We start from the raw sequence: 15,138 nt of genomic DNA on the forward strand, positions 1-15,138 counted from the left end.
GTTTTTTTTTTCCCCTAGGAAGTGTGTCTTGGGCTTTTCCCTTATTATTTTCTTTACTTTTTTTTTTCCTCTTCTTTTTTTGGTGGTGGGGGTGGTTATGTTTAAATGAAGTTGCTTTTACAGCACCAAAGAATTAATCATCCATTTCCTATATAAAAGGTAGCTACTTTTTTGCATGGACCTCAAGTATATTGTAGTACAGAGGTGGAATTTAAGGAAAGGTATTAAGCAGGCTGTGTTTTAGCTTATGGGCAAGTAATAAATTGTATCATGTATCTTGAATGTATCATAGATAAGCTGCTATATAAAGATTGCCACTTCAGATAGCTGTGAAATTAGGTGATTAACTAGTTGTTACTTAACCTTCTAATTTTTATATAAGTTTAATTACATGAAATACAGGTTGGGGTTTTGATTTTTTACTTTTCTTTTCTGTTTGGAGTGTAATTGTAACTACTGTCATGTAAATGATGGAAAATAATTGCATATGTTACAAAAATAAATTGTGTTATATTCCAAAAAAATAAAATAAAAAACACTCATCAATAAAAAAAGAAAAAACATCTTTTTGTGATAAAAAGTCCTTAACATGTTGGAGTTGAAGAAATATACCTCAACATACTAAAGACTATACACAACAAAGTTGCAGCTAACATTATTTTGAAAGGATTTCCCCTAAGATAGGTACACAACAATGTTCACCCTCTTCTTATTAATACAGTACTGGAACTTCTAGCTAGAGCAATAAAAGTCATCTAAATCATGAAGGAAGAAGTTAATTTTTGCTATTTGCTGATAATATAATTTTATATATAGAAACTTCTCAAGAGTTCATCAAAAAATTGGTAGAATTAATCAATGGTTCCAGCAAAGTGGCAGCTTTCAAAATCAACTTACAGAAAACAGTCTCGTTCTTTTATGCTAATGATAAAGCACGAGAAAAGAAAGAACAAAGCCAGAGGTATCACACATCTTGATCTCAAACTGTACTCCAAAGCCATAGTCATAAAAACAATAAAGTAAGTACTGGCCAAAATAAAATAAAATAAAATAAAGATAGACACACAGAACAAGGGAGTAGAACATAGAGCCCAGAGTTAAATCCCAGTATTTACAGTTAACTAACAATTCAACAAGGAAGTTAAGAGTACCTAAGGAGAGAAGGATGGTCTCTTCAACAAATGATGCTGGGAAAACTAGAGAAACACATGCAGAGCAACAAAACTGGATCTCACGCCACTTACAAAAAGGAACTCAAAATGGATCAATGACTTAAAAATAAGACCTGATGTCATAAAACACCTAGAAGAAACACAAGGAAGAAACTCATCAATATTGGTCTTGGCAATGGCTTCTTGGAAACATTGCCAAAAACACAAACAACAAAACCATGAATCAACAAATAGGACTATCTCAAACTCAAAGCTTCTATACAGCAAAAGAAACAATAAACAAAATGAATAGTAGCCTACCTAATGGAAAAAAATTTTTGCAAACTCGACATTGATAAGGGGTTAATATCCAAACTATATTAAAAAACTAACACAACTTAATTTTAAAAACATGTTTTTAAAAATTTTTTATATTACTTATTTTTTTAAAGTAGAGCCCAACACTGAGCTTGAACTCACCACCCAGATAATCAAGACCTGAGCTGAGATCAAGAGTTGGATGCTTAACTGTTTAATCCACCAGGTACCCTCCAGAAAATCTGTTTTTTTAAAACGAGCAGAACTAAACAGACATTTTCCCAAAGAAGACTAAAAAATGACCCACAGACACATGAAAATCAACATCACTCATCATCAGGGAAATGCAGATAAAAACCATAATGAGGTATCACCTCACACCGGCTACGATGGCCGTCGTCAAGGAGACAAGGGGCAGCGGGAGCTGGTGACGTGGTGACAAGGAGGCCTCGTGCCCTGGGGTGGGCGTGCACGGCAGTGCAACCACCATGGACACCAGCATGGAGACTCCTCAAGAAGCTAAACATCTATCTGCCGTGTGATCCAGTGACCCCGCCGCCGTATTATAACCAAGGGACATAAAACCAGTATTTCAGAGAGACAGCTACTCTCATGTTTATTACAGCATTCTTCAAAATAGCCACATAAGGACACAACCCAAATGCCCATCAATGGATGGATATAAATATATGATGTATATGTGCCCCCCAAAATAATTCACCCATGAGAAAGTAAGTTTTCCTGCTATTTGAGACAACACGGATGGACCTTGAGTATATTATGCTAAGCAAGATAAGTCACACTTGAGTACTGATGATATCTCTTATATGTAGAATCTTAAAAAAGTCAAGTCTCTAAAAAAATTAAAACCTGAAAGTAAAATAGTGGTTCCCAGAGTATGGGGGTAGGAAAATAAGATTGATGGTGTGTAAGGGTACAGACTTGTACTGAGTAGTGAATAAACCACAGATACCTAGTGTGTGTAAGGAATACAGTCAGTGGTACTGTACTATAATGTGTCATAAATAGGTTTCAACGGCAGTCACCTCACAATATACTAATGTATCGAAGCGAAGTAACGTGCTGTGCACTTCAAATTTAGGAATTGTAACATCAAATTTATCAAGTAAATGAATACAAATAGACCCCACACACTATACATCTAAATAATTAAATGATGCAAGCCCAACTTATTAAATAAAATATATTTTATCTCTCTCTTGACAGGTATCCCTTCATAGTAGTAAGATCTTTTTAAAAAACATTTATTTATTTTTGAGACAGATGGAGCGTGAGCAGGGGAGGAGTGGAAAGAGAGGGAGACACAGATTCCAAAGCAGCTCCAGGCCCCGAGCTGTCAGCACAGAGCCCGATGTGGGGCTCGAACTCACAGACATCAAGATCATGACCCGAGCCAAAGTCAGATGCTCAACCGACTGGGCCACCCTACAATCTTTATAAATATAAAAATTATTGCCTGAATTGAGATTCTCTGATGAGTCAGTGGTGGTAGATGAGTATTAAAATGAAAACATAAGTAACTTAGTCATGTTCACATATTTATTCCACAAATGTATCTTTTTGCCTTCCTATCAACAAAATCACTAATTATGTGATTATACTCAAGATTTTCCACATAATTTTGTTTCACTGAGAATAATGCCAAATTAGAGCATCTTTCTAGGCACTGTTGTTCTTGGAGAGTTTTTCAATATTGAGAATTCACTGAAGCAGCTAGAACTCTCACTCAAATTCTTAAAGTGATATTTAGACTCAGGATAAAACCACAGTTTCTACATAACCCACCGTAAAGAGGGATCAAATATGAAAAATACTATAAAATATTTTAAATTGCATATAAATTGTTATTACACATATTACAAACATCATACCTTTTAAAGAAATATCTGGATCTGTACAACATTCCCATCATGGTAATAATTTCACTTTGATATCATTTTATATTTAATTTATTTCATTCTTTTTATATTTATCTGACAGATTCAGACATTCTAGCCTCAAATTCCAGATATCCACTGCTTTCAGTAAATAGTGGACAATAAAGTAAAAAAAAAAAACATCATTATGTTTGGCTGGAAATTGAACATTTGTATTTATTTTTTATTTATTTTTGAAAGAGGGTGAGAGAGTGTGAGTAGGGGAGGGTCAGAGAGAGAGGGAGACACAGAATCTGAAACAGGCTCCAGGCTCTGAGCTGTCAGCACAGAGCCCAACATGGGGCTCAAACTCATAAACCATGAGATCATGAGCTGAACCGAAGTCAGACGCTCAAGCAACTGAGTCACTCAGGCGCCCCTGGACACTTGTATTTTTAGACCAGACCAATGTTTTATATTGACTATTACTTCTCTTTATTAAATATTACTAATTTTCTATTTATTCAGATTTGTTTTAATTCTAGTAATTGTGTCATGTGTACATTTGTCTATAATAGTGCTTTCTTATATTCTGTTCATAAATAACCTAAATGTTTCCATCACAAATAACTTCACCATCAAAAGCTGATCTTAGAGATTGGCTATAAAACATGGAACAGTGGTAACAAAGTATACATTATCTTTGAACTTAAAGTAGGGCTAGTTCTAAAGATTTCTTCTTCATTCACTGAAAACCCGTATCATTAACTGGAATCAGATTGTTTTCTAAAAACAAACCTCCAGACAGTAAGGGCTGAAAGTCATTCTCCAGGATCAGCTTCCAGAAGACAGTAGAGATTCACAAGACATCTTTTTCATCCAATTTGCTGGCTCTGGGAAGGCATTTTCTCCAACATCTCACAGCTGACAGAACTGCATCTGTTACTTCTGGGTTAGGAATTTGATGTGAATACTTCTGTCATTTATTCTCATTATTTTGGTCAGTAATTCAAGCTTCATTTAGTAAAGATTATAGTTTCATGGAATTTATCAGACCTTATAATGTAGTGGATTTCATGAGAATCGTTTTCATGCTTATTTTCATTATTTTGGTCCATGGTAAAAAAAAAAAAAATCCAAACAGGTAATTACTGTTTCTATTGTTTTGATTGGTAATTAAATCTGAAAAAATGTGTAATGCACTCTGCCAATTTTATATGGATCATACTTGACAGAAACCTATTCTTCTATTATTTTGGGATTTAAAAAATTCAACCAGATTCTTTTAAACTTTTCCATTTTTCTGCTATTATTTTCCTTTCCTGAGCTTAATTTTTACAACTTCTTTTCTAGCTCTGTCTTGACATATTATTCTCAGTGATCTAAATAATTTCTTAAAATGTAATTGTATCCAAAGACGCTCAGTGTCCTGGGGATAATCATCACTGGGCCCTGAAAAAAGCCTCTGTTGCATTTTGCCACAGAACCATAGCTGCCAACACCGCCCAAGCGAATACACACCCGGAACCCCAGAGCCGTGACTGCTCTGTCTGTACCTGTGCTCCGGACTCCAGCTCCGTCACCGCTCCGCGCTCACCTGTGCTCCAGACGACAGCTCTGCTCCCGTGTCTTAGGCACCAGATGCAGTGCCACTGCAGGCCAGCCAGCGCCCAGATGCCACAGCTGTCATCTCTCAGTGTGCCCCATGCTCTACACCCCAGTTCTACAGCTGCTTCGCAAGTGTCCGCTTCTCATGCACCGGAGCCACCGCCACTACACGCCGTCCAGTGTCCTAGACCCCAGAGCTGCTACTGGCCACAAGTGCCCATGCTCCCAACCCTGGTGCCAGGGCAAGTCCATGGGCACCCATGTAGCAGACATCAGAGTCCTCACCACTGTGTGGCAACCACAAACTAGACCACACACCAAGTGGGACCCCCTCGGCCACAACATTCCCGACAGGAGAAAGGGACATGAGGTGGTCCCAGAAGATATTGCTGGCAAAGACCCCAACAGTCCTCACCTCTGTGGACACCAGAAGGACCGCTGCAGTCTTCACCAGCACTGACTTCAGCCGCTAGGGCTGCACAGACATTACACCCCTGAGCCTTCCCCAGAGCCCGCACCTTCACTCCGCCACACACAGGTGAAGGGCTTTCTGACTCAGACCACTCTGTAAAGTCTGAAAGAGGTGACTTCTCCAGCAAATTTGCATACATAATCAATGCAAGGCTACAAGAAACACCAAAGAATCAATGAAACTTAGCACACCAAAGGAACACGTAATTTTCCAATAACTGCAAAGAAATGGAGACATATGAATTACTGGAAAATTATTCAAAAGAATTGTTTAAGGAAGCTCTGTGAGCTACAAGAGAACGCAGACAACTCATAAGAAAAAAATAAATGAATAAAATGACAAGTTAACAGAGATATAAAAATTTTAAAAAACTGAACACAAATTCTGAAGCTGATGAATAAAATAAATGAAATGAAAAATTCAATATAGAGCATTAATAGGAGACTTAATCAAGCAGAAGAAAGAATCTGTGAAATCAAACAAGTTGTACGATATTATCTAATAAGAGGAGAAAAAGAATGAAAGAAGTTCCTCAAAAAGTTAAAATAGAACTACCCTATAATCCAGCAACTGCACTACTAGGTATTTACCCAAAGATACAAAAATAGTAATTCAAAGGGATACAAGCACCCCAGTGTTTATAGAAGCATTATCTAGTGACCTAATTATGGAAACAGCTCAAGTGTTCATCAACTGATGAATGTACAAAAAAGTAGTGATGGTGTGTGTGCCTGTGGGCGGGGGGGTGGAATATTACTCAGCCATAAAAAAGAATGAAATCTTGTCATTTGCAATAACATGGATGGAGCTAGTGAATAGTATGCTAAGCAAAATAAATCAGTCCTAGAAAGAAAAATATCATATAATGTATTCATGTTTGTAATTTAAGAAACAAAACAAATGACCAAAGGGAAAACAGAGAGAGGCAAACCAAGAATCAGACTCTTAATTAGAGAGAATAAACTGAGATTCACCAGAAGGCAGCTGAGTGGAGGGATGGGTTACATAGGTGATAGAGATTCAGGAGCACACTTGTGATGAGCACCAGGTATTGGATGGAAGTGTTGAATTGCTGTCTTGTACACCTGAAACTAATATTACACTGCATGTTAACTAACTGGAATTTAAATAAAAACTTTTCTTAAAAAAATGAAGAAGAGTGAAGAAAGCCAACATGAATTATGGAACACCACCAAACAAAACAATTTTCACATTATGGAAATCTTAGGAGAAGGGAGAGAAAAAGGGGCAGAAAGCTTACTTAAAAATATAATGGCTGAAAACCTCCCAGGTATGGGAAGGATGTAAACACCCACACACATATAGCTTATGAGTCCCAAACAGGACTTCACTAAGATACATCCTAATAAAAGTGTCAGAATCATAGGTGAAGACTTTTGAAAGCAGCAAGAGGAAGAAAAACATCTCAGACAAGGGAAGCCCCAGAAATGCAATAGGAAGACTGCTCAGGAGAAATCCTACAGGCCAGGAGGCAGCAGGATGATACACCCAAAGTGCTGGAAGGAAAAAGTGCCAAAGAAGAATATTTTATTTCCAAAGTTGAACTTCAAAACTGAAGAATAGACCAAAAAAAAAAAAAAAAAAGCTAAAAGAGCTCACTGCCACTAGATATGCCTTACAAGAAATGCTAAAAAGAGTTCTTCCAGTTGAAATGAAAGCATGCTAATTAGCAAAATGAAAATATGAAATATAAAACTCACTGACAAATCTAAGTATAGAGTCAAACTCAGAATACTGTAATGGCAGTGAGGAAATCACTTAACTCAAGTATGAATATTAAAGAACAAAATTATTAAAAATCATTACAGCCACAACTTGTTAATGGATACACAATATAAAAAGTTGTAAGCTGTTACATGAAAAACATAAATGTTGTGGGTGAGAGTACAAAAGGAGAGTTTCTGTAAGTGATCAAAGTTCAGTTGTTATAAGCGTAAAACAGACTGTTATATTTTATGTGTTCCTCATTGACATTAGGTAACAAAAGCAAAAACTTAGAGTAGATACACAGAAGAAAAAGAAAGGAATCAAAGCATTCCACCATGGGTGGGAAAGTATCAAATCACAAAGGAAAAAGGGAAAAAAGGAACTATAAAACAGCCAGAAAATGATAAGCAAGTAAGCAATAGTCATTCCTTAGGTATCAATAATTACTTTACATGTAAATGCATTAAATTCTCCAATCCAAAGACAAAGATTGGCTGAAAGGACTAAAAAGAGAGACTCAACTATATGCCACCTGCAAGAGACGCACTTCAGCTTTAAAGAAAAATACAAACAAGTTCAAAGCATAGGGTGAGAAAAAGCTACTCCACACAAATAGAAACCAAAAGAGAGCAGGAGTAGCTAGATTTGTATCAGACAAAATAGACTTCAAGTCAAAAACTATAACAAAAGATGAAAAAGTTCAGCATATAATAATAAAATGGTCAACTCATCAAGAGAATATAAAATTGTAAATATACATACATCCAACATTGGAGCAACTAAATAAGCAAATACTTACAAATCTAAAGGCAGAAATAGATGGCAATGCAATAATGGGGAACTTCTATACCCCACTTTTAGCAATGGCGAGGTCATCCGACAAAATAAGTAAGAAAATCCTGGACTTGAACTACTTTAGCCTAACAGACCTGACAGAAATATATGTATAACATTGCATCCAACAGCAGCAAAATGCACGTTCTGCTTAAGCACACATGGAACATTATCTAAGATAGATCACATGTTAGGTCACAAAACAAATCTTCACACATTTAAGAAGATTGAAATCATACCAAGTATCTTTTTTGCCCACAATGGAATGAAAGTGGAAACCACTTCCACTTAATAGAAAGAAAACTGGAAAATTCACAAATATGTGGAAATTAAATAACACATATGTGGACAACCAATGGATCAAAGAAAATTTAAAAGAGAAAATTTTTTTAAAATCCTGAAACAAATGAAAATAGAAACATAACATACCAAAACTTTGGCAAAAGCAGTTCTAAGAGGGAAGATGATAACAATAAGTACCTACATTAAGAACAAATAAATACCTTAAATAAGTAACCTACCTTTATCCCTCTAAGAACTAGAAAAAGAACAAACTAAGCCCAAAGTCAGCAGAAGGAAGAGAATAACAAAGATCAGAGCAGAAATAAATAATATAGAAACTAGAAACCAATAGAAAAGGTCAATGAAACTAAAAGCTAGGTTTGGGAAAGACTGACACATCTATAAGTAGACTAAGAAAAAAAAAGAAGACCTAAATAAAATTAGAAATTAAAGAGGAATATGACAGCTGTTACCATAGAAATACAAAGATTCCTAAGAGACTACTATGAACACTTACACACCAGCACACTGGTTAACTTAAAAGAAAAAGGTAAGTTCCTAATAACATACAACCCAGCATGACTGAGTCAAAAAAATAATGGACAAATCTGAAGACCTATAACTAGTAAGGAGATTGAATCAGTACCCAAAAACACATAAATATGACATACCACATTAACAGAAAGAAAGATAAAAATCATATGTTCATTTCAGTCGATGCAGAAAAAAAACATTTGACAAAATTCAACGTTCTCTCATGAGAAAAACGTTTAACAATGTGGGTTTAAAAGGAACATGCCTCAACATAATAAACGTCATATACTACAAGTCCACAACTAATATCAGACTTGATGACGAAAAGTGGAAGCTTCTCTCTAAGATTAGGAAGAAGGCAAGGGTCCCCACTCTCACCATTATTATCGAACATTGTACTGAAAGTCCTGGCCAGAAAAATTAGGGAAGAAAAAAAAACCAATAAAAGGCATCCAAATCAGAAAGGAAGAAGTAGCATTGTTTCCACTTGCAGATGACATGATCTTATAAATAGAAAACTCTAATAAATTCAGCATAGTTGCAGGATACAAAATCAACATACAAAAATCTGTTGCTTTTCTATATACAAATAACAAACTGAAAGAGAAATGAAGAAAGCAATCCCATTTATAAATTTCATCAAAAAGAATAAAATACTCAGGAATAAATTTACCAAGAAGACAAAAAACCTGTATGGTGAAAGGTATACATTAATGAAAGAAATTAAAGATACAAACAGGGGTGCCTGGGTGGCTCAGTTCGTTAAGTGTCTGACTTCATCTCCGGTCATGATCTCACGGTCTGTGAGTTCGAGTCCTGCGTTGGGCTCTGTACTGAGCTCAGAGCCTGGAGCCTGCTTCAGATTCTGTATCTCCCTCTCTCTGCCCCTCTCCTAATCGTGTCCTGTCTCTCTCTCTCTCTCTGTATCTCAAGACTAAATAAACATTAAAAAAAATTTTAAGATACAAATAAAGATATTCTTTGTTCAGGGATTGGAATAATTAATATTGTTACACAATCCATACTACCCAAAGTGATACACCAATTCAATGCAATCATTATCCAAACTATAATGGCATTTTTCAGAGGAATAGAAAAACCTATTTGTAAATCCTCAGATTCATATGGAACTGTAAAAGACCCCAGACAGCCAAACAACCTGGAGAAAGAACATGGCTGGAGAAATCACATCTAACTTCAAGCTATCGAGTGGACCCTTGACCAACATGGGTTTGGACTGCATGAATCCACTTACATGTGGATTTTTTCCGATAAATGTATATACAGTAATGTAAGTGCATTTCCTCTTCCTTATTATTTTCTTAACATTTTCTTTTCTCTTATTGTAAGAATACTGTATATAATACATATATCATACATGTGTTAGTGGACTGTTTATATTATTGGTAAGGCTCCCAGTCAACAGTAGGCTGTAAGTAGTTAAGTTTCGGGGAAGTCAAATTTTCAACCAAATGAGGGGTTGGTGCCCCTAACCACTGTGTTGTTCGGGTCAACTGTTACAAAACTGTTAATCAAACCAGTATGATACTGGCATTAAAAGAAATATATAGACCAGTGGACGTGAATAGACAGACCAGAAATATGATCAACTTGTCTTTGACAAGAGTGCCAAGAATGCACAAGGAGGAAAGGATAATCTCTTTAATTAATGGTGCTGAGAAAACTGGATAACCACATGCAAAAGAATAAAACTCGACCTCTATCTTACACCACTCTCAAAAATTAACTAACTATATTGTAAAGATTCAAATGTAAGAACTGAGACCGTAAATCCCCTAAAAGATAACAAGGGGAAATGTCTCTTGATATTGGCGTAGGTAAAGATTTTTTTGGATAATTTCAAAAGCAAAAAACAACAAAAGCAAGAATAAATGAATGGGAATATATGAAGCTAGACACCTGCACAGCAAAGGAAACTGTTCACAAAATGAAAAGGCAGCCTAGAGAATAGGAAAAAAAAAATTGCAAACCATTTATCTGATAAGAGGTTAATAGCTAAAGTATACAGGGAACTCCTACAACTCAATAACTAAGAAGAGCTTCCAACTCTGGATTGGGGCTCAGGTCATGATCTTGCAGTTCATGGGATCAAGCCCCACTAATATCACAGACCCTGCTTGGGATTCTGTCTCTCCCTCTCTCTCTGCCCCTCCCCTGCTCGCTCGCTCTCTCTCTCTCTCTCTCTCAAAAATAAACTTAAAAAAAGAAGAAGAAAATTCTTCCATTTGTGACAATATGGCTGAATCTTGAGGGGCATTTTCAGAAATAAATCAGAAAGATGGACACTGTATAGTATCCCAAATATGTATAATCTTAAATATTTGTTAATGTTGAGCTCACAGAATCAGAGAATAAAATGGTGGTTTCCAAAGGCCTGGGGAGTGGGGAAAATGGGGAAATGTTGGTCAAAGGGTAGAAACTTTCAGTTATAAAATATGTTCTGAGGATTCAGTGTACAGTATGGTAACTATAGTTAATGCTGTATCATAGATTTGAAATTCACTGAGTAGGGGGCACCTGGGTGGCTCAGTTGGTTAAGCATCCAGCTTCGGTGCAGGTCATGATCTCACAGATCATGGGTTCGAGCCCCACATTGGGCTCTGTGCTGACAGCTCAGAGCCTAGAGCCTGCTTCAGATTCTATATCTCCCTCTCTCCCCTGCTCGCACTGTCTCTCTCTGTCTCTCAAAAATAAATAAAAGACATAAAAAAAAAATTAAACCTATCCATTGCATCTTTAAAAAAAAAAAAAAAGAAATTCACTGAGTAGAATTAAAACATTCTCACACACACACCAAAAAGACAACATTGTAAGGTATGGATGTGTTCATTAACTTGACCGTGGTAATGATTTCTCAATGATTACATGTGTCACTGCATCCCATTGTACATTTTAAATATACACAGTTTTGTCAATTAGACTCCAACAAAGTAGGGAAAGAATTAAAATAAAATAATCTGAAACAATACAATGAAAAGGCAACTGTAAAATTATAATGTGTGTCAAATTTTATTTTATTTTTACAGTAGGCCTCATGCCCAGTGTGGGGCTCAGACTTTGGACCTAGAGATTAAGAGTCGCATGTTCCACTGACTGAGCCACCCAGAGACTCCTCCATATCAAAATTTAAATCAAATTTTAAATCAAATTCAACTCAAATCTGTAATTATAGCCCTCCTCCCCAGTCCGTCTGCCCGGCTCTGGGCTCCTTTGCCCCTTCAGCCAGTTGAGGCCTCGCGGCCCCCGTCACACCCGCGTGCCCAGGCTGTGGGGCCAGAGGTGAAGTGGCAGTTGAGGGCACGTTGGTGACCTTTGAGGGCACGGGAGGCGTTGGTGCCTTGTATTCCTCCATCCCCGGTGTCGCCCACGCCCGCTTCCCTGGGATGCTTCGGCCGGCTCTTCTCCCCTCGTCTTTGTGCCGCGGAGCTCCGGACCTGGGACCTAACGCCCTCCCAGACATGAAAACGGCATGGCGATCTGCCCCCTTCCTCCCTGATGAATTTTGGCGCCGGTCAGGAGTCTCTGGTCCATTCTTTCCTCGAGGAGTTCCAGGGTCAAAGCTTTTGCTCCTCTACTGCTCCTGAGTGCGGAGCCCTACCTCCAATGTCGTCTGTAGTATCATTACTTGATTTTGCCAACATTTCGACATTAAAACTTTTGCTCCTCTCCCACTGCTCCTACCTTAGTGTGGAGCCCTATCTCCAGTGTCCTCTACAATACCGTTTTCTTTTCTTTTTCTTTCTTTTTTTTTTTTTTTTTTGATTGCCAAGAGATCCGGGGTTAAAGGTTTTGCTCCTCTACTGCTCCTGAGTGCTGAGCCCTACCTCCACTCTTGTGTGTAATCCCGTTTTTTGGGATTGCTAAGAGTTCCAGGTTTAAAGGGTAAAAAGATTAATGAAAAAGAATAAAACGGTTCTTAATTTCTATAGTTACTATACTATGATTGTCTTCCTGAATTTAAATTCCGAGACATGAAACCACTGGAAAATGTGCTTCAACTATGCAGTTGCAGTTCTGGTCGAATAGGAAAATGAATGAAACAGTGATTCTTAATCAGCATAATGAGTAAATGTCCACGGCACCTGCCTCCAGGGCATCTTCCTCTGGTACAGCTGGAGTAATGACTGTCTCATGGAAGGAGACGTCGAAGTGTTTCTTAGCCGGTGGTGGTGATTTGGTGGGCTTCAGATCTTCTCTCTCTGCCAAGCAACAGCTGCCGCAGACTTCTGGGAAATGCAGAGCAACAGAGAGTGAGGGGTCTGCCTCTTGCTGGCAGAGGTCATAGACAAATCAACACTGAAAACCGCTTTCACTCCTCTCCCACTGCTCCTCCCTGAGTGCGGAGCCCTACCTCCAGTTGGTCTGTAATCCCACTTTTGTTTTTGGTTTTTTTGTGTGTGATTGCCAAGAGTTACAAGGTAAAGCTTTTGCTCCTCTCCTGCTCCTGAATGCTGAGCCCTACCTCCAATGTCGACTATAATACGATTACTTGGTTTTGCCAACATTTTGACGTTAAAACTTTTGCTCTCTCCCACTGCTCCTACCTGAGTGCGGAGCCCTACCTCCAGTGTCGTCTATAATCTCGTTTTTATGATTGCTGGGGACTGGGCGTTGGGCATGTGCGATTTCTAATACTGTTGGTGTCGGTTTGGCTGCTGAAGTCGGGTTCTGCAGTCCCAGCCCTGCTCACTGGCAAACCTTGAGGAGCGGATTTCTTCACCGCAAACACCATCTCCTTCGTCTCCCTCGTCTTCAGACGCCTCGTCAACATCTTCCCCCAGTGTCCCAGTGAGTTTGGGCTGGCCAGTTCCAAGCAGAACAGTGGACCCTCTCGAGGAAGTAGAGTTGCAGATCGGAGATGCTGCATTTTCATTAACCAAACTTCTTGAAGCCACGTCTGCAGTATCAGCTCAAGTGGAAGAGCTTGCCTTCAAATGCACAGAAAATGCATGTTTCCTTGAAACATGGAGGGACCTTTTGAAAGAAGTCTATGATTCTTTGAAGCCTGACAACTGATTTGGCTGTGTAGTAATTCATACTTGCTCATTTATGATATTTGCATGTGTACCATAAGTATAAGGTAGTCTCCGGTAGTTCTGTGTATTCAGAATGAAATTTTTTGGTTTCCTTCACTTTTGTGAAAGCAGAATACTGATGTCATATTTGATGCTGGCAATATTTATCTTTAAATAGTTTCTGTCCTCTAAACTTTCATGAAAGTTAATTTCATCAGTAGATAATGTTATCTGCAGTATTAATAGCAAAAATAATGGGTAAAGCATTGTTCTATTTAATTGGCAAGAAGATGCCAAGAATGCCAGAGTTTGAAGTTGAGCTTTATTAGACAGACCAAGGGAGGTAGCTCTAAGGCTACCAATGCTGGCCCGTTTCACTAGGCCAAGTTCCCTGGAACTAACGATTATGTCTTACTTGTGTATCCCCAGCACCTAGAACAGCAACAGTGTCACACAATAATCAGTCAATGTTTGTTGAATAGAAGAGTTGACAATACAGTTAAAACCTGTTTTTTATTCCTGTTTTTAGCATGAAAATTGTAATTGTTTTTCTAAAAAATACTTGACTTAGAACCTCACTACTTGAAGGAATACATTTTTTAAGAGAATTTGAACTTTAATTGAGGACAGCTTTTAAAAATATATGATAAATATTTTTTTATTCCTTATGATGCTATTTAGAAAGCTTTTACTTCAGAGAGTGAAAGCCTGTCTAGAGAAAGAATGTTTATATTTTTTCCTGTTTGTTTCTCAGGTTAACTGCTATTTGATGTTGTGTGTTTGGTTTTTCCCTTTAAAGTACCTTGTCAAAATTTAAAAAAAAATCTGTAATTATAAAAATTCAATTAAATTTCATTAAATATTTTTATAAAAGTAAATCTATTTGTTAGTAAGCATTCTAGGTCTATGCAGTTACCAGCGTAAAGGACCTATATTATACTTTACATACATTACAGCTAGACACGTGTATATAGATGTGGAGTGTTGTGGATGTAAGGATAAGATAAATTGTTTCATTACTGTATTATTATAAATTAAAACTGTATTGTTATAAATTCCTTAGCCACCATGTGCAGCTATCTCAAATACCATGCTAATGTATGAGTACTTCCAGACTATGGCTGGCCAGAGGAAGACAAACAAGGAAATGGATGTTCAGCTATATTGGGAAACAATACTCTATTATGCAATAATTAGGATGGTTTTCATGCTATTTTGAATGGAGGGATTTGACAAGTTAACACACTTGTGCTTTCTCTGACCTGTATCTCAAACCCTCCCTGCACGCCAAAGCAGTG

At 37.5% G+C, this 15,138-nt stretch overlaps 1 pseudogene; it reads left to right on the forward strand.

Moving 5' to 3' along the window:
- Nucleotides 1-13,415: 13,415 nt before the first annotated feature.
- On the forward strand, nt 13,416-14,892 carry LOC115279447 (annotated as a pseudogene).
- The last annotated feature ends 246 nt before the right edge of the window (nt 14,893-15,138 follow it).

This window comes from Suricata suricatta, chromosome 15 (assembly GCF_006229205.1).
Source record: "Suricata suricatta isolate VVHF042 chromosome 15, meerkat_22Aug2017_6uvM2_HiC, whole genome shotgun sequence".
Taxonomy (NCBI): Eukaryota; Metazoa; Chordata; class Mammalia; order Carnivora; family Herpestidae; genus Suricata; species Suricata suricatta.